General features: G+C 39.0%; 1 pseudogene across 1 annotated transcript; it reads left to right on the top strand.

Annotated features, from left to right (window-relative positions):
- The first annotated feature begins 1434 nt into the window (after positions 1-1434).
- On the top strand, positions 1435-15092 carry LOC149111904 (putative ammonium transporter 1; annotated as a pseudogene). Its single transcript, XR_016207285.1, has 10 exons — positions 1435-1670; positions 6877-6966; positions 7309-7539; positions 8076-8182; positions 8946-9069; positions 9409-9538; positions 9660-9760; positions 10150-10288; positions 10449-10669; positions 14576-15092. The product of XR_016207285.1 is annotated as a putative ammonium transporter 1 (transcript).
- The last annotated feature ends 3493 nt before the right edge of the window (positions 15093-18585 follow it).

The following is an 18585-nucleotide window of genomic DNA, read 5'->3' as shown; positions in this document are numbered from 1 at the left end:
TTTGTTATTTTTTTGTTTTGTTGTTTCTTGTTTTGAATTTTTGCCTTCCAGCTGCGCTAGTCTCTCGTATTCTGTAGAAAAACGCTACCAAATAACTTAGTTACATTTACATGCATGAGTTTCTCGCCTCGTCTTAGGCTATTGTCACGACATAATCACATGGTTTCGTTTTACTTTATTAAGCACTTGAAATAAGAAATTATAATTTTTAATTGTCGCCCGGATAACAACCTTCTGACCGTGAATATCAATTTATCAACCGGTCTACCAATATAATATGATCAATTAAACTCTAGCAATTTTACATAATACTGTACCCCCGAAATCAAAGTACCATTGTATCATTCTTCACCTCAATCTTTGAGTTAAACAATCTGATGGGTGAACTCGCTGTCAGGGTGTCCCGTTATTTCACAAAGCACTACATCAGTGATTAGGCATACTGTTTAGTTATGCATGAGGTCGCTTGAAGTGAGACTACTCCACGCCATCTTCTTGAGCCGCTTTACTTATGTATTCAAGTAGCGTTTGAATTGTAATTTCCTTTTTTAAGTCGAAAACTGTTTTTAAAACTACTCGACGCCGTTTTGGAGACCTTGCGCGTGACCAAAATTGAGTCTCGTATGAAGATCGCGTTCGGATACGTCAGTCACCATTGTTATTTTAAAATTGCAAGTAGCGAGTTATTAACACAACATAACATAACATGACATAACATAACATACATTATTTCCTCGCAATTTACATTTACAGATAAAATTATGGCTTGGCATGTTTACAGTCTAGTACCTTTTCAGTTGATAAATATTAAAGTTAGAGTATGGAGGTCAAGTAAGCTATTTGGTTTTCTAGTTGGCCTCCATATTTACTTGTCTGGGGAAACAAGAAAAGACAAAAATCTTTTACACTCAAAGGGTCAAAAACAGGCGGATTAAGAGATTTTCGAAAGACACGTGAAACTCTGACCGAGCTGACCCGCGACGAATTTGTGGCGGCCCACGCACTAGTATTACGATTTCTATTGGTTAAATTAAAATTAGTGTCAATCAAGACCATACATGCGCTTTACCGTGATAATGGCCCTTTAACGTGTTGTACATTTATTTAAATACCAGGAAGGGGATTCCAATCAGTTTTATTCCCTATAAGCACCCCTTGATCAAGATGGGTTTGATCAAGATGTGTTGCATGGACCTTATTTCACGAAAACGCGCTCTCGAAAGGCTAAAACTGATAATAAACCACCAATGGGAAAAAGTTGGTGTACTTCTCTTTTTGCAATGTGGAATTCGTTTAGGGTGTCAAAGTCTATATGCAAAGTCGAATATACACGTATGGGTATTCTGGCGTGTCGAGGAAACATCGGTATATCACGTGGATTATCAATTCCATTTTCATAAAGAGTGCTCATGCACAATATAGCTTAATTGAATGCAAGGTCTCAAGTTCGACGACGCAGTTGGTTACAGACTGTGAACTGGGGCGTCCACATTGCTTTCTTCAGTTTTGTTTAACAAAACAGCCAATATCATTAGCAACGACACGTCGAGCAGAAGTCAAAATGACCGAGATGACTGCAGCAGAGCTTACAGCTCTTGATGAAACTGTGAAGGTGTTGAGAGGTAGCCTTGATCAGATGTTCTTATTGGTCTTGGGCTGTTGTATTTTCTGTGAGTATCAGTTGTCATTGAACGTACATTTGACTTCGTTGATGTCTAATCACTCTCCGGTGAAACAACAACAAAGTTATTTCTAACTTTGGTTAGTGTGATTAGCAAAACCAGACTTATATGAGGGACTTCTGCTTTATCAGTTAATCAGAACTGTTGCCCTAGATAATCGTTTACTGTAATGTTTTACTAAGATATCAATACATCTTAACCCATGCATGAAATTTCTGTTAGCCGGTGAAGCAATCAAAACGGGAGATGCCGTCGAAAGATTGATTATGTAATTACGTTACATTGTATCACATTTCGACGGCAAGAAAAATATATCGATCTTTCTTCCTCTTTAAGGCTTCACTTCTCATGTACATTCTAGCTAATTCGACAACATATCAGCACAATATTAGTAGAGAAAAAGAAACCTGACTAAGTTTTAGTCAAAGATCGAAAATGTTTCTCTTACATTAAGGATTTGTAACAATTTAAGGTTGCTTAAGCTCTACAATATTTTCATTACATATATGTAGATTTTTAGCACAGAGGACCACTAGTTTATCAGTTTATACTGTCATGTGTCACTCTCTGTAAATAAAGTTGATCGATCCATCGATTGATTGATTGATATGTTCAAAATGTACATTAATAGCGCCTTAAATAGCGCCAAAAATTGTATTAATTCTAAGTCCTTATCCAAACGGCGAGACAACTCAGCAAAAACTATTCGCGATTTAGCATTGTTTTTTTGGTGTAGCTAAAACCCGGAGAACCAGACGCTTCTTCGTTTAACGCCATTTTACGACTGATGAAAGGACTTTTTTCCCGAAACTTCTCTAAAAGTACCATTAAGCACTGTACTTTTTGTTAACTTAAACGGCGAAAGCAATTCAATTCAATTTAAAGTGCTACATAGTAACAACTTATTTTTATTTCTGAACCAGACAAGCTGTTTGTGCGAGCGTTTACAGTTGAAAGATCCCAAAGAATGTAATTGCTAGGGACATAGACTGGAGTATATCCTAACAAGATTGTCGTTCTTAACTCAGTAAGGAAGTTACAGGACGGAAGAAATTAAAATACAGGACGTTCTAGGAACAAACGAGGGACCGGAATAGTGATGTCGGCCCCTTCTCAACTATCAACAAATTTGGCAAGATTTTGATTGCAACACCTCAGGACTTTTTCCTTTGTGCGTAGATTAAATTTCCTTCTCACTGACAGTTTCATTGCAACACAAGACATGTTGCACGGGCGGTTGTTGTGTGTCTGTGTGCCGGTACACAAGACCCCATATCACAAAAGACCAAACATCCGACCTTTGAGCTCACTAAAACTAAGGAAAAGAAAAACAGCTAAATAACGAAAAGCACAATATTTATTACCATTCGTACCGATGCGCAAGGACAGAACCGACAATAGATCGATTTCCAGTGCATTAGCTCATACAGCCTCCGCCTTGGTCAGTTGGCTTTTGCTACACTGATTACGTAAGAGAGCGTCTACGATTTACGCTTTACAGCTCTATATACATATGACGACTTACTGGATTTACAGGATACTTTCGGTTCGTTCGCTTCTTCCTCTCCCATAAAAAATGTGTCAGTCAATATCTGCTTCTTTCTACATCATTGCTATCAAGAACCTCTACATTGGTTTCATTGTAGAGACTTGACTTCGAGACCTTTGTTGGAACAGGATTGCAAAGTTCATTGCTTCTGAATTTCTTTCATTTCCTTTGGCTTCTGTATATTACATTCCGTATCATTCCAGCAAAGTTTACCGTTGGTAAATAGTTGTTCTGACTTGTTCTTTTCTGCTAGCTTTTTTTTCCCATGTTTTTGAACACGTCAGTCCTGAGTACTGATAATAGAATAATTATTTTAGATGGAAATTTATTTTTTTTTATTAATGCAAAGAAAACATTAACAGGAAACGAGTAGTGTTAAAGCACTCAATTTGAGCTTGATTGTGAAAACGAACCCCTGATGTTTCGCATAAGTTACGAATAGCAAGTTTCTCAACTAAAATGGCTGGATGAACTATTTCTGACGAGAAACGGAGGTGTTACCCCGACAACAAAACACAAAATGAAAAAATTCACTTCAAGATAAAATTCCGCTCTTTGACGGCTTGAAGTCACGAAAGCAAAATTTCATCTTAAATTTGACAACTCAGTACAAAGTTGCGTTACGATGCATTACAAACACAAAAGGATGTCACATAGAGTATTCAAATAACTGTTGCCTTTGATGCTTTCGAAAGCAAAAAAAAAAAAATGTTCCGTGTTGTTGTTGTTGTTTTATTTTATTTTGTTGGATCGATTTTAATGAAAATGTAACAGCTCAATGATCCACTTTAATTTAAAACTATCTGCTACTAATAATACAAAAAAGCCCGCCGATTCCGAGGCTTTTTTTTTTTACTAATTGGCTAATTTATTCATATTGTTGTGTTGCTTCTTCTTCTTTTTACTGATTTTTTTTTTTTCCTACCACATAAACTTTGATACGATTTCGTGGCATACAGGGGAGACGCCATTCTCCGGCTAGCTTCCACAAAATAGTGGTGTCTTCTTTTTAAAATAAATATCCTTATTGCTATTCAAATGTCGCGGGCTAGCGCAATGTTCTCAGTAGGTGATCGAAGGCAAAATATTGCTGATTCCATAATTCATTAATTAGAATATTATTTACCATGACCTTTTGTTGTTTACTCCGTGCTCAAGGGCCGGCCTACTAAGATCTACCAAGGGATGTCTTTCAAGTGTAAAGTCGCTCACAAATGGAAGAATATAGTATCATACTGTTTATGCTCTTGTGTATATGTTGTGAAAAAATGAACTTGAGGCAAAATAATTTCATACTTGAATGTGGATCGATTAATTTGTATTTTTCTTTGTCTTAGATTATATTAACGAATTCGGAACAAAGGTACAATCAGTTCCATCTGAGGAGTGGCGATCACGTTTCACGAATTTTTTTTTCTTTTTTACAAAATGTCTTTTGATTACTTTTTACTGGTCGCACATTACTTTTTGTCCTCATCAATCTCACACATCAACTCTTTTCCACTCTCCATCTAGTGTAAAAATGTCTAAAAATCATCATGGCTATTACACATAGCTTGCGTGGCAAGTGTTCGAGGGGGAGGCTCGCCTGCCTCGCTGGCCATTACACTTTACATGATTCGTTTTAATCGTTTGATGTCAGGCTCGCCGTAACGCCGACGTCAGCGTCAAAAATGCGGCGCCATACATGCACCCGGTTGTTGTTGCGTTGAATACGATATTTGAAACTCGCAAATGAGCACAACAGTCGAAGTATAAACATTTGAGCGGGAAAAAATACGAAGGAGTATTTTTCATTGGGAAAAGATACACAGAGGACAAAGTAGTAAAGCTAAAGACCACCTAAATTGCCATAAATCGGCCGAGAAACCTCACGGGAACCGAGGAAACACAAACCTGAAACAAGGTTGGTTTATCTTTATTCATATAAATACTACTTCGTATTTTTGGGGTAACTGAGAAAATAACTCGATATTGCTTAAGCTCCCTACTAGGGAGGTTAAGCCGTTGTGCTGCTTGATAAAGGAGGTCACTCTAAAAAACGTACACTTTTTGTCAACGCTAGCTAATAAAACCCTTGCACTAAGTTAAGCCACTCACCGAAGTTTCATACTGTCTTCAATGTTTTGCTTGGTGACGCTCTCCTTGCCGTTGCCGCCCCCTCAGCATTATTCAGGTTTTGCAACAGTCCAAACATAAAGCTTTGTATGTGAAAAAGGGCTATATTCGTAACCGAAAAAACGAAGGAGTAAAAGATAGATCTACATTGCCTCAGGAGTGTGTTTCCTTAGTTCCCGCGGGGTCTCTAGGCCGACTTATGGTTTTTAGTCCTCTAGATATCTTTTTCCAGTGAAACATTTTCGCAATTGAAAAGATATCCACTAGCTAGTTATACATGTATAACGCTTTCGAGTGGTATACCGAGGAATATCCCACGAGTCACTTGAAACTTTGATTGGTTGGTAGATTTATTGGTTGGTTGGTTTGTTGATTTGGCGGTTTGTCAGTTGGTTGATAGGTTGGCAGGTCGTTTGGTTAGCTGTTTGGTTGTTTGGTAGATTGGTAGCCTCGTTGGCTGGTTGTTTAGTTTTCCCGATTGTAATCTTTTTCATCGTTTCCAAGCAAATATCGATTACCCTAAACATTATACCAAACTTCAATCTATTTCTAACAACGAGTGTAATTTCAATAAAAGGAAATGACGAATCCTTGTGAAAAAATAGTTTTTGGCAAGTCTGATGCGGCGTTTCGTCTCGGCCAAGAGACTCTTCAGAGACCTTTCAGATTTTCACGGGAAACTCGTTGAGCATCACGCTCAAACTCCCGTTCGCAAATTAAAGATGTCAAGAGCCTGGCGCTCTATTGCAGAGGTATTCCCAACCGCACGTTCACGAGTTCATCGCAGTAAAAGGAACTGAAAAATACTTGTGAAAAATTAGTTCGTAGCAAGTCTGATCAAATTGATTAAGAGAACGCTTTTGAAAAAAAAATATCAATATTAAATGTAACTGCATTTTGATTTTGCTTCGGCTTTTCATAGCGCAGCTTTTCATATTGAAAAATTTTAAAGTCGCAAACATCTACATCTCCATACTAAAATCTCTTTTAGAACAAAAAGGTACAGGATGTTATTATAACTTTAACTTATTGAAAGTAAGACTGTTTTCATAAATTATAATAACCTAATAACTCAAAAGCGCTTTGAGGATTTTGTCACAACTCATTCGTGCAGAAGTCAGACCACCATATATTATATTTTTCACAATTAGGTAAATAAATAAAATTAACAAGTAATATAACGAGATGGGCTATAAGGCTAATGTTTTGTTCTCATACTTTCTCACCACTTCGTGTCTCATCTTTTCATTTTTTCGTTTAATTTTTCTCTAACAAGGCGAAGGAAACAAAAATAAATCTTTTGATTTCTTACTTAAAATTTAACTCGAAAATCCCGTTTATCCCATAAGGTAATCCCTGGCACAAACATACAAAGCACATACAGTCACTCACAGTGTCATAAAATTGTCATAGAATTAACTAGCTAAAGCTTTCACTTTGGTGTCACCTGTAATGATCTTCAATTTTGCTTGAACGTTGTCGAACTTAATTTCCAATAATGACTTGGGCAGCATCTTTTTCTTGCAGTTATGCAGGCAGGGTTTGCTTTCTTAGAGGCCGGTTCAGTTAGATCAAAGAACACAACAAACATCCTGATCAAGAATTTCTTGGACGTGTGTAAGTACTACAAACATTATGTTTAAATGTTTTTATTTACCATTTATCACTTTTTTTGACGTGGAAGATCTAAAGCTAGCTAGCATGTTATCTCAAATTCCGTCTCTCTGGCCATCTCTGTTTCTCGTCTCGTCTCGTCTCTTGTCCCCAGTTTCTTATAAATCATGACCTCGAGAGAGGTGGGGGACTGATAAAAACAAAGCAAACAAAACAAAACGAAAATATCGGCTTATATATATAAAAATGCTCATGAAGCTTCAATCTAGCACACTTTAAAATCATGAACAAGGATGTAGATCTGAACAATTTTTAATGTTTGTAGTAATACTTTATTATTTTCAGTTATTGGTGCGGTGGCTTACTGGTTATTCGGGTACGCCTTCGCTTATGGAGCTGACAGCAATAGGTTTATTGGGTACAAGTATTTCGCACTGGCAGATTTACCAGCCGACCAATACTCTCACTTTTTTTTCCAATTCGTTTTTGCGGCATCTGCGGCAACAATTGTCAGCGGTTCCATGGCAGAGAGAACTGAGTTCAACGCCTACCTTATGTACTCTGTGTTTCTAACAGGTGGGTTTCAAAAAAAAAAAAAGTTACAATACATTTCGTACTTTATAGAGTCAGATTATAAAGGATCGTACGGAATGACGACGTTGACGCCGAAGACGTCACCTGATAAAAGATAGATTTATAGTCTACTTTGGAATCTTGCTGCAATTGTCTCAGTAGATCTTTTCAAATTGCTTACTGGTTTAAAAATGTGCTTAGGCTAATATGTAATGAGGGCCTTTAAATTCAAAAGAAAAAAACATTAACAATTAGCTGTTGTGGTTCACGTTCTCCAAGATACGCAAAACTTGGTCATTTCATGAACGACTACTGAAAGAGGAACAAAGATTAAGGAGCACATACAGAGCCATTATTCTGCTAAACCTTTTATATGGTGACGTTAAGCTCTCCAAAAGAACGTTGGGGATTGATGGTCCTGTAGGATTCATGTGTGTTTTCTTTTATCCTGTTGCTGTAAATCTACTACTTTTAGTTATCATAGGATGATAATGGATCCAGCTTATACCGACATCAAAGACAGTGCCATTCCCTTGTAGGTTTTTTGTATCCAGTAGTCACTCACTGGGCATGGGATTCAAATGGCTGGCTGTTTGTTGGTGTCGATTATATTAAAGACAATGTGACCATTAATGTTACATACCAGGTAAGCGGTCATATCACTTTCATTTAATAAATTTAGTGTACGTATTTTGGTTAAGACCAAGACGTTATCTCTAAAACTGAATGATGCTCAACTTCTTCAGACCGGCGGAAACCTAAAGTGAAACGCTGACTTTAACCTCTTATAACTTTTTCGATATTACGAAATCCAAGTTGCCTCTTTTGTCCAAAGCATGACCCAATAACCTCGTGACATGATGTCACCAGTCCCCGTTACTTACGTAAAAGGACAGATTTTTAGCGTACAAAATATTCTGGGAATTTAGAAAATCAACTAAGGGCCCGGTATGAATCGAGTTAAACATCACAGGCTGCAGCATACTACACAGGTTTTCCATTAACAATCTTGGATTGGTATGATGCTTGTGTGTAGACTGCCATCATCGCATCGGTCCTTCACGCGCCATAGGACGCAAAAGACCTGCACACTCTCTCTCCAGCGTGAGCGGTCTTGTGCCATCGTTCGGATTTCGTTCTAGGTCAGAGCATGGACTTACGTTCTTTCTCCGCTGACCTTCTCTAAGTTATTGTTGGCCTTCCCCGTTGTCTCACCCCCTCTGGTGCCAAGAACAAAGCTTTTTAAGCATGTGGATGTTGTGTAGACGCGAAATTCAAGTGACTTATAGAATGATGCACATCGATATATCACCCAAAAGCACAATATGCACATCATCAACAAACTAAATAAAATTGGTCCTTTGCAATGTTTTTGAGTTCGTTAATTTTTCTCTTTTACGTTGTTGTAGGATTTTGCAGGTAGCGGGGCTCTTCATTGCGTTGGCGGTGCAGTCGCGTTAGTCGGAGCAGCCACTCTAGGTCCAAGAATTTGTTAATGGTTCCCCTCAGACGATTTCAGGCCATACTGTCCCGGTAAGTTTGTTGATGATGTGCAAGTATGTTGCATTCTTGGAAATTGAAAGCACACTTGTCTGATTCTCAGAAAAACTCACAAGAAAACACTGAATATTAAAGTAAATAGAAGAGAGACCATTGTTCTAGGTCAACACTCCTCCAAAATACTGTGCCTCGCTTTTAAAAAATACCTAGAATACAATTCAAGCCAGCCTAACACATCGTCAGTTTTCTCTTCTATATTGTGAGCGTTGTTTAGATGCTTATCCTTTAATGTTCACCAATATTCCAACGTTTACAGCCGTTTTGGGCGAAGACAGAGTTTCAGAACGTTTTTTTTCCTTTTTCACTCTTAAGACAGCAGCCTTGGGAGGATTCATTCTGTTCTTTGGTTTCCTGGCATTCAACGGAGGTTCCCTGGGGTCCATTTCCAATCCAGGCGATGGAGACACTGTGGCCCTGGTCATTACGAACACTGTCATTGGAGGTGAGCTATACTTACCATGCATTCAAATTACGTCAAATGTCGCAGCTTTAAGCTATTTTCAACTTTTCTTTCAGTTTCAAGACACTAAATCTGTTTTATTATTTTTATCATTATTATTCAGGAGCCGCGGGTGCATTGACTGCCATGTTAATCAAGCGCTTGGGATATGCGGAGAAATACTGGAGCTTGCTTTTTACCATTAATGGTGGACTCACTGGAATGGTGAGACTATAAACGCTACTTGGGTTATTCTCAAATACCTCCTTTTTAAAACGTTGATAGCATAGCTCATTTGTTAGTATATGGATATTAAATTAGAGAATTGCTTTCGAAGGCTCGGTAGCATATACAAACCGGTTTGAGTATTTAGAGTCTCAACCAAGAGGTTTGGGTGAAAGCCCCGGCTAGGATACTGCTTTGCATTTCTCAGCAAAGATACTTAACTTTCGCCTTCGCCAGGGACTGTAAACGGCAGATCGTAGTAGTAAGCCACATGGGCAAAGATGGTGGCATGGGTTACTTACAACTGACTATGATCTCATCTACAAGAGTACAAATACCTCTAGTTGTTTCACTTAACAGAAACTAGAATACATGTGTTTGTTTCTCAGGTGTCCCTGTGCTCAGGCTGTAATGTCTTCCATCCTTATGCTTCCTTCGTTATTGGAATCGTTGGAGGCATGACGTACGTTGCTTGGAGTACTCTCATGTTGCGTTTAAGGGTTGATGATCCCCTGGATGCTGTGGCTGGTAAGTGACACCAAAATATACAGGAATTCTATTCTCACAACCAGAGTCCTCAAGAAAAGGTAGTCGTTACAGACAAATCCAGTTAGAAAATTTAATATTGTTTTGGCGGTTAATAATGTATGTGAACTAGTTTTAATTGTTGTATTGTATTTTTCCGCAGTTCATCTCGGTGGTGGTATCTGGGGAGTGCTGGCGGCTCCAATATTCAACAAGGATACTGGAATCTTTTATGCTGCCGACGAACATTCATTCCGTTTGTTTGGGTGGAACCTGCTGGGGCTGCTTGCTATCATGCCTGGTCCGTTTTACTCTCTTTCATTTTTTTCTTCACTTTGCGCCTCTTTAAAATACTCCGCGTCAGCGAAGAAATAGAGTTGAAAGGTGAGTAGCCTGCTAACCAGGTTTGTGTTCCACAGCCATCACGAGTCCAGTTTCCGGTCCTCGCCTTTCCTTTTTATTTAAAGTGCACCTAACCCCCAAATTTTTTTCGCTAAAGGGAATCCACTTGTTATTCAAAACATTTGACCAATTGAATTTGGTTGAATCCTCCATTTTCTATATCTTTAAGTTATAAAGTCGCGCTTGAATTGTTGCGCGACCTCTACCCAGGAACCAATCACAATAGCGCCTCAGTCAGCTCTCTGTATTTTCTCCAGGAAATGGAAAACAAAACTAATTGTTCCAATATATTTTAGGACTGACACATCCAAGTTTTGCTTCAAAATTATTTCTTTTTCGTCACTGGAGTCAGAGTTAAGTTTCGATTCGGCTCCGAAATAAACCGTTTTATCGAATACGTTCGACAACTGTGAACTCACTGCCTAGAGCATTGAGAGCAATTTGCAATATTTCAAGCGAGGACGGGGAAGATTTCCTTGCGGACGAGCTGCTTGTATATCAGGAATGGAAAGTGGAGGAGCAGGCAAACTAAAAGCAGGAAAGAAAACTCGAGGACTGCTTTGAGTCAGCTGCATGGTAATTTCGTCACCTAAACAGAAGATTCCCACCCACTTATAGCCCGTTTACATTTGTCTTTAGCGAGAATGTATTTCGTCAAGGTATGGTTGCTCTACTAAATCCAGTTTGTATTTTACAATCTGGAATACTTCATGTTTATAAGCGCTTCATGTTTATATGTAAGTGTTGCAGTTTTCGAGACTTGATAACCTCCGCACGTAATTAATCTTGCGGCGGCTTCTCTGAGCGGCTCTTTGTTCTAAAATTTGATCCTTTCGCAGAAGAGAGCTTCTCTTTAACGTTTAGTCCATTATCTCAATGGATATAAAGCTTGTTTTGACTCAGTTTTATTTAAGAATTGGTCTGGCCCATACTTTGACTGTGAATATAGAGAGCTCAACCAAAACACTGGCTTCGATCGATTGAATTCACTTTGAACCTGTATTTTTAGGTTATGGTTAGGGTTGGGAAACATTTCAAACAATTACAGATTTCACATTGCCACACGTTTTAAGTCGTAACTCCAAATAACCAATGTGATTTTTCTCAAAGTTTGCAGTGAAATTCGTCAGATAGGCGAAAAGAATGTGTTCCCTAGCAGTCCGCAGATAATGTTATGCTGTCATATCTTCGACACTATTGCACAGAATGTTTGTCGCACTGCTGATTTCCAAACCTTCGAAAAACTCTGAGTCTAACAATTTTAATTTGCTATCATGTAATTCCAGGAGCCATAATCGGGGACGGAGACCGTCAGCGCGCGCCATTTCAAGTATTGGGGTTGTCCCCATGATATGGGACAATAATTCTATTTTTAGAACAAATTGCGCCATCGCCTGCGGCACACGCGCGTACATGCTGCGACGATTTCTGCGGATGTCGCGCGGGGGAAATGGCGTCCGAAATTCCCGAAATTTTTCATGTTTTTGGTCCACAACTCAACGCCTTTACGTCTGTTGGAATTTTGCTTAATTAAGTATTTTCGTCGTAAGCTGCTCCAGTTTGAGTGAAGAAAGACCATGTCGAATTTAGGTATGTTCCGCATTAAGCTTTTATATATCGCTGACCAAGTTGCGTTCCGACGGATGCTTCTTTTACGTGAGCTGTACCCCACCCCTCCCCCCCCCCCAATTTAAATTTCACATATGTTAAAGATTGACAGCTTTTTCATTACACAACAAAAAACTAGCTGGATATATTTAGATATAGCAGAGCTTTAGGATTTCAAGGTTTCCTAGCTTCTCTTACCACACGCTTGCGAGGAATTTGCCAGTCTATCGCGACCGAAAAGTAAACCAAAATAATTGCTAGTTTGAGTTTCGCCTGAATTGTAAGCAACGCTTGATGTTTCATCAAGGCCCAATAACTTTACGTCCGTAGATACTGCTCAGTTTTATTTGTGTAAAAATCCAGTAAATTCTCTGTTGTCGATGAATGAGAGCGCCCGCCGATGCGTGTTTTGTATAGTCAGTAAACATGACAAATTGGACTTCCGCCTCGCCGCACTTTCGTGTGAAAGCGTACATCGAACTCAAACAATAACTCTGTAGTTTTTAAATATGTTTAAGATTGATAAATGCTTGAGAACATATTAAAAGCTAAGCTGGAAATATGTGAAAAAAGCAGAAATAATCAGCAAAGTTACAATGACGCGTTCTTTAATCAACTTCGAATAACGATTTCGATTTTGTTGATCGAGTTATCAAAACTGCTTGTCTATTTTCATTTTCGCAGTGTAAAACTTCACTATGCTTTGTTGCAGAAACACACATGATGTTAGTAGCCTTGTTTGCGCTCGTGAAATTTGTTGCAGCATCTCAGCACAAAAGATAACGAAAGATATCTTTGTCAAGATTTGTTGACAATTGAAAACACCGACTCGGACTTGAAAGTGCGCGAGCTGCACTATGCAGATGAGCTAATTGTACTCTTCAGACTTTCCTTTCAAAAGTTTTGCAAACTCACCAAACAAGCAGAAACAATAGGAAACCATCAAAACAGGTTTTGGTTACGATTAACCATTGTCTGAGAAACTCACAAATTAACTCGATACCAGAGTATAGAGTTTTCTTGCTATATTCTTAAGTCAGAACAAACGCAAAAACATACGCGTAAGCTTACAACAAGCGCGAGCAGATCTTATTATTCATTCCCGGTGCGAGATTGAAGTCTTGTTTTCGAGTCTGAAAAACCCACCTTTTCCGTTAGCTCAGAGCATAAAACTACATATAAGCGCCCTGGTTCGTATTCCCTGCCTTATTCCCTGCCATCACGGTGAAAAATAAGCAAGAGAATCTCGCAACTCTCACCATTTGATCACGCAACGTGACAGCATCCACGCGAGAGCCCCCGACATGTGCGTGGATCCGCGCGGATATATGACGTCAGGATGGCGCAATTTGTTCTAAAAATAAAAAAAATTGTCCCATATCATAGGTGCACGCGGATCCCAAGAGTTACGGTCTCCGTCCCCGATTATGGCTCCTGGTAATTCTAAAGGATATATCTTCGAATTTTTTCTAAATCGAAAGAGAAATAAGTGTTGGTTGGCGGCGTACAGATGCGACCTATTTACATATCAGTATATCGGTCGTAACTTTGTCGGCTATGTTATAAATACTGCGGGACTGGAAAATGTAGTTTCTCGGTGGTATTTCTATAAATTACTGGTTGGCTTTAATCAGGAAATTTTGCAAAAGAGCGTTTGAAGTCTGCAGAACAAATTCCAGTGAGAGTTCTTCAATGGTTCTCACTTCGCTTGTTACGGTTCGACAAAATCAACCCATCGTTTACGTCTTTATTACACCATTGACCGATCATCGCCAATAAATTGTACAGTATATCTTTCTATAAATCTGGGATACTGCGGCAACAGAAAATAGCACTTCTGGAAGGCGTTTCTGCGCACTTTTCGAATGTGTATTGCACCATCCTGAAGGAAATGAGAGGACGTGAGATATTCAACCTTCCTTAGTAGAAGTCACAATAGCCGCTGGACCCATTCTCCTCAAACTCGGGCGGCGTTTTGGTGCTATTTTCGAGATTTCGTCGGGGCATAGAAAATCGAGGATTCCACCGAATCCAATTTTTTATTTCTCAGAAGTATTTCAAACAACAAGTAGATTCGTTTTAGCGCAAAAAAAAAAAAGAAAAAGAAAAAGAAAAAGAAAAAAGTGGGGCTGGGTGCACTTTAATTTCTTGTTGGAACTTTTTTGCATCACTAAAGCGCAAAAGTTCACATCAGAGGTTCATGATACGACTCGATTTTATAACATTGATCATGAAAAGAAACAGGTAACAAATTTGACTTGAAATTCTTCTTTTTCTTAGGTCTTGACATTCCCAAACACGGTGAGCCCGCGTACCCACTGGAGAGTTATGGAGACGGATGGGGGTCTGGCAAATACCCGGCAGCAGAGACAATGGAGTTGCCTTTCACCCTACAGTTTAAGACTACTTCCCCTCATGAAGACCCTAGCCCAACCCCAGTCCAGAACGGCCAGCCTAGCATGCCTGCCTCTCAAGAACTAGCAATAAAGTAAAAATACGAGAAATAAAAGATCGAACGATTGTTTTACGGTTATAGAGTTTAAAATGCTCTCTTCCGATAAGTTCGTCAGTTGCATAACGTGTTGAAAACAGAGGTTTTGCTCTTCGCTTTTTTTTTTTAAGCAGTAAAAGTCAATTAGACTTCGATTCATTCTTAACCAAGCAGGGAATAGTTGCACAAACAGTAGCAAATTGTGGCGAGATCTTTTGTCTATATCAGGATCAGTAATGACCTCATAAATAAATCAATAAATCAATTTTAATAAACCTAAAAGGCTGATTAATCAGTCTAAATGTTCTTTTTGACAATTCTTTGATTTCGTCACAAGTATTGTTTAGACCATTGTAGAATTCTGCTTGAACACTAATGCAAATGCTGCAATATGATTGGCTGAATGATCGTACGCTGTCAGCCATTAGTGTGCAGTGGCTGGATGTCGTCTACGAAATGGCGACGGTTTTTTTTATTTTTCGTTTTTCCAAAGTTTTGGAGGAATATTTTGATGCAAATGGTAAATAAATTCCTGACATGACTGAAAAAAGGACATTTACGGTTTCTCGACTATAAAAATACTTGGAATCGTTGAAAAAATGATACGCGCGCGCACACAACTGCAATTTCAAATGACAATCCAATCCGAGCGATTTTTCTCTTCTAAGGCTCGAAGTTTAATAATACGTCGAGAAATAATTGGAAACCGTTATTTGAAGTAAATTTCAGATAGACGTCTACTAAAACAATTAGATTAATTGCTCTCATTTTCGATCTTCTATCATGCACATCATAGAAATCTCGAGCTTATAATCGAATTGCTAATTAGGAGTTAGGAAAACTAATAGAACATCGAGCTAAAACTGGTTGCCACTGCTGTATACCCATAAAACCATACATTCATCTCCGATAAAACAGATTGAGAGACATTTCATAAAACAGCGACTGTTGGGAATAAATTAAAATGACTTGCATCATCGATTAGCTAATTATCATTCACTACCTGTTTTGTCTGATGCAATGACAGTGCAATCGATAGTGTAGGTAAATTTGTAATTGTTTCTTGAATGAACTACACTGAAGTGCAGTTCTGTGAGTTCTTGGTCTGCCCGAATTCCACTTGCATCAGGTCCTCGATATCTAGAAATAAGTTACGGATTTCTACCCTCAAGCAAGTCAAACGAGTTGCTCGGAGTTACATGTAATTTTACCCGAGTTGTGTAAATTAACTGTTGTCAAGTCCCGTTAACATTTCCCTTTCCAAACAACATCGCTGTGTACTGCCGTGGTGCCATTTTACCAGTTTTCATTGCTTTCTTTCGGAACAGAAGGGCTTGGGAAGTCAGCTGATAAGCTGTGAGCCATCTATCTTTTAAAGAAAAATTGATTTTGTGTTCCGTTATCCCCCCAAAAATTTACTACGAAATCACAATATATTATGCATGCCTAAGCCGCTGAAGGTCATTCTTGTAGTCGCTTGGAACCAAAACTTCCGCTTAGCGTGTTCTGAACAATCAATGTCATTTATGCACCCTTGTACTTATGCATCACAGATCGCACGTGTTGTTTGAACCCGTTTGATTGACAGTTCTTTCCGCTCTCGGAAATTTTGATATAAATTCCGCTTGAAAGCGAGGCTAAGGAAATTTGTGAGTGAGTGTTATACAGAATTGCTCGCGTCCACACCCTTCGGATACTCTACACCTTCTTGTCATTTGTAGCATCCACCCATACATTTACAGATAGAGTTTCGCTGCATTGCGCTAACCAAGTTCTCAAGAATGTTCAGGAATCTGAGAAGTCCAGCTGCAGACGACGAGGTCGAACTGGTCGACGATGGGGATTCAGTGGGCGTAAAATACCGACTTCGACGTCATTGCAGGAAATGTCGCCTGTTTGTTCTTGCCCTTGTACTTCTCTTCCCGGCTGGTGTTATATTTGCCGTTGTTTTTATTGTTAATAAGACGTCCAGCTCTGAAGGCATGTGACTTTGGAAATTTAATGATCTGTGGAAACACTGGTGCATGAAGCATCAAAAGAAAATTAAATGGTATGTGCACTTGCCGGGATATCTATTAGGGCCCAAACCGCCTTCTTAAGCTAACGGTTTACTATATCTGGTCCTTAATGCAAATGGTACAGCCAACTCATTCGTAACTTGAACAGCGAGAGAGACAGGGAAGCGTCGAGGTATGGTTTTCAAACATCCGGGCTTCCTTGACATTTTAATTGATCATTGTTTGATTCAAAAATCTAATCCAGTCATTTCACTCTAAACGCTGTCGGTGGCACAGCCAAGACTGAAATTTCATTGAGCTTGTGTTGGACTCTTCTGTGACAAAAAGTTAAAGCGACGATACTAAACTCTATAAATACTGCGCTTAATTGTGTCTCGAATTACGTGAGGAATAAAAATCAAGGAGGAAAAACCTAAGAAGCGATAACAGCAGTTGTGTTGTATAGGAGCGGAGTCATCAGATAACTAAGGTTTCGAACCTCTCAATCCTGTTGAATGTTAACTGCATGGCCTGTTTAAGTTTTGCATCTTGACACAAATTATGGTTGTCTGCGGCACATGGAAAGTTAGTCATGCGCGACACGGCAGTAGTTTTAATTCAGGGGAAAGCGATAATTGGTGTTATTATACATTGAACTCACCCAGGAGCCCATCTCCTGACTCACTATCTCTTATCTGATTGACCAAAAGCGCACACAGTGAATTTTCAAAATCAGAGCCTGTAACGTCATTTAGCTGTAGATTATACAATGATCATGTCAAGGACACTCAAGGTCACGGGAAATCATGTCATGCACGACAGCGGTGCATGATTTCTAAGGGTAATCATGTCAAATTCGCGCGCTTTATGTTGCTTGCCATCTGTGAAGAAACAAAAACATGACATACATTTCTTTGTCGTTCAATCTATAATAAAAAATTATTAGATTCGGTTTTGCAAGAGATTATCAAGGTAAGAGAGTGAATCACCATATAGGTCCTCTAACTAAGGTAATCCCTCTTAAGTTATTTTTAGGCATTGTACCCTGTTCTTCCGCGGATATTACTAGCGCGTTGTGTGGATGTTTTAGTGGAGGATTTGTTTATATTTCGTTTCGTTTCGTTTCGTTTCGTTCAAAGCAAAGGAAAGCCTCCAACGCTGTGGAGATGCGTTCTTTGATATTTTGATTGCAAGCAAAGGAGCTTCGGCTCTTGGTATGTTTTAATACATTTCGAAACTTTAATAGGAGTTTAAAATAACAGACGGATGTCTCCTGCACAAACAATAACAACTGACTGAACAGCAGCGAAATGTTTAGACAAACGAGTGCAAAGCAAACAAACGCCCAAACACAAGCTAGGCAACCGAACAAACAGATGGTCGAAAGTGCAGGCAGACGCTCGCTGCCCAAGTAGAAAAAAGCAGTTTAAGCAGCAACGGCAACCACGCCAAAGACAACGTCGATTGAAAAACGACTTAATATTTATATTCAACCTACGAAACTCGCGAGAATTTAGATTCATTCAGTTTGTCTATACTGTTAGAAATATCCCAAACTGAATATGTAAGAAAAATTGGCCTTCGTATAGTCACGTTCTCTCGAGTATGCACAATGTGGCTATTTCACGTTGTTGTTTTGTGACCTTTTGTAAACAACGGCAGAGAAATGAACAAAGAATTATAACGCATGCTTACACTGCCATTGTACTCGTTGCCGTTGCCGTTAAAGTTTGCTCAATTAAACTCCCTAAAACCCAATAAACGGCAAAATAATGAACAGCCAAACGAGCACAAAACAAACG

The sequence above is a fragment of the Orbicella faveolata genome, unplaced genomic scaffold (assembly GCF_042242905.1).
Source record: "Orbicella faveolata isolate gen_17 unplaced genomic scaffold, um_ofav_v1 contig_2, whole genome shotgun sequence".
Lineage (NCBI taxonomy): Eukaryota > Metazoa > Cnidaria > Anthozoa > Scleractinia > Merulinidae > Orbicella > Orbicella faveolata.
The sequence above is the reverse complement of the archived record's forward strand: the minus strand, read 5'-3'. Positions and strand labels throughout refer to the sequence as shown.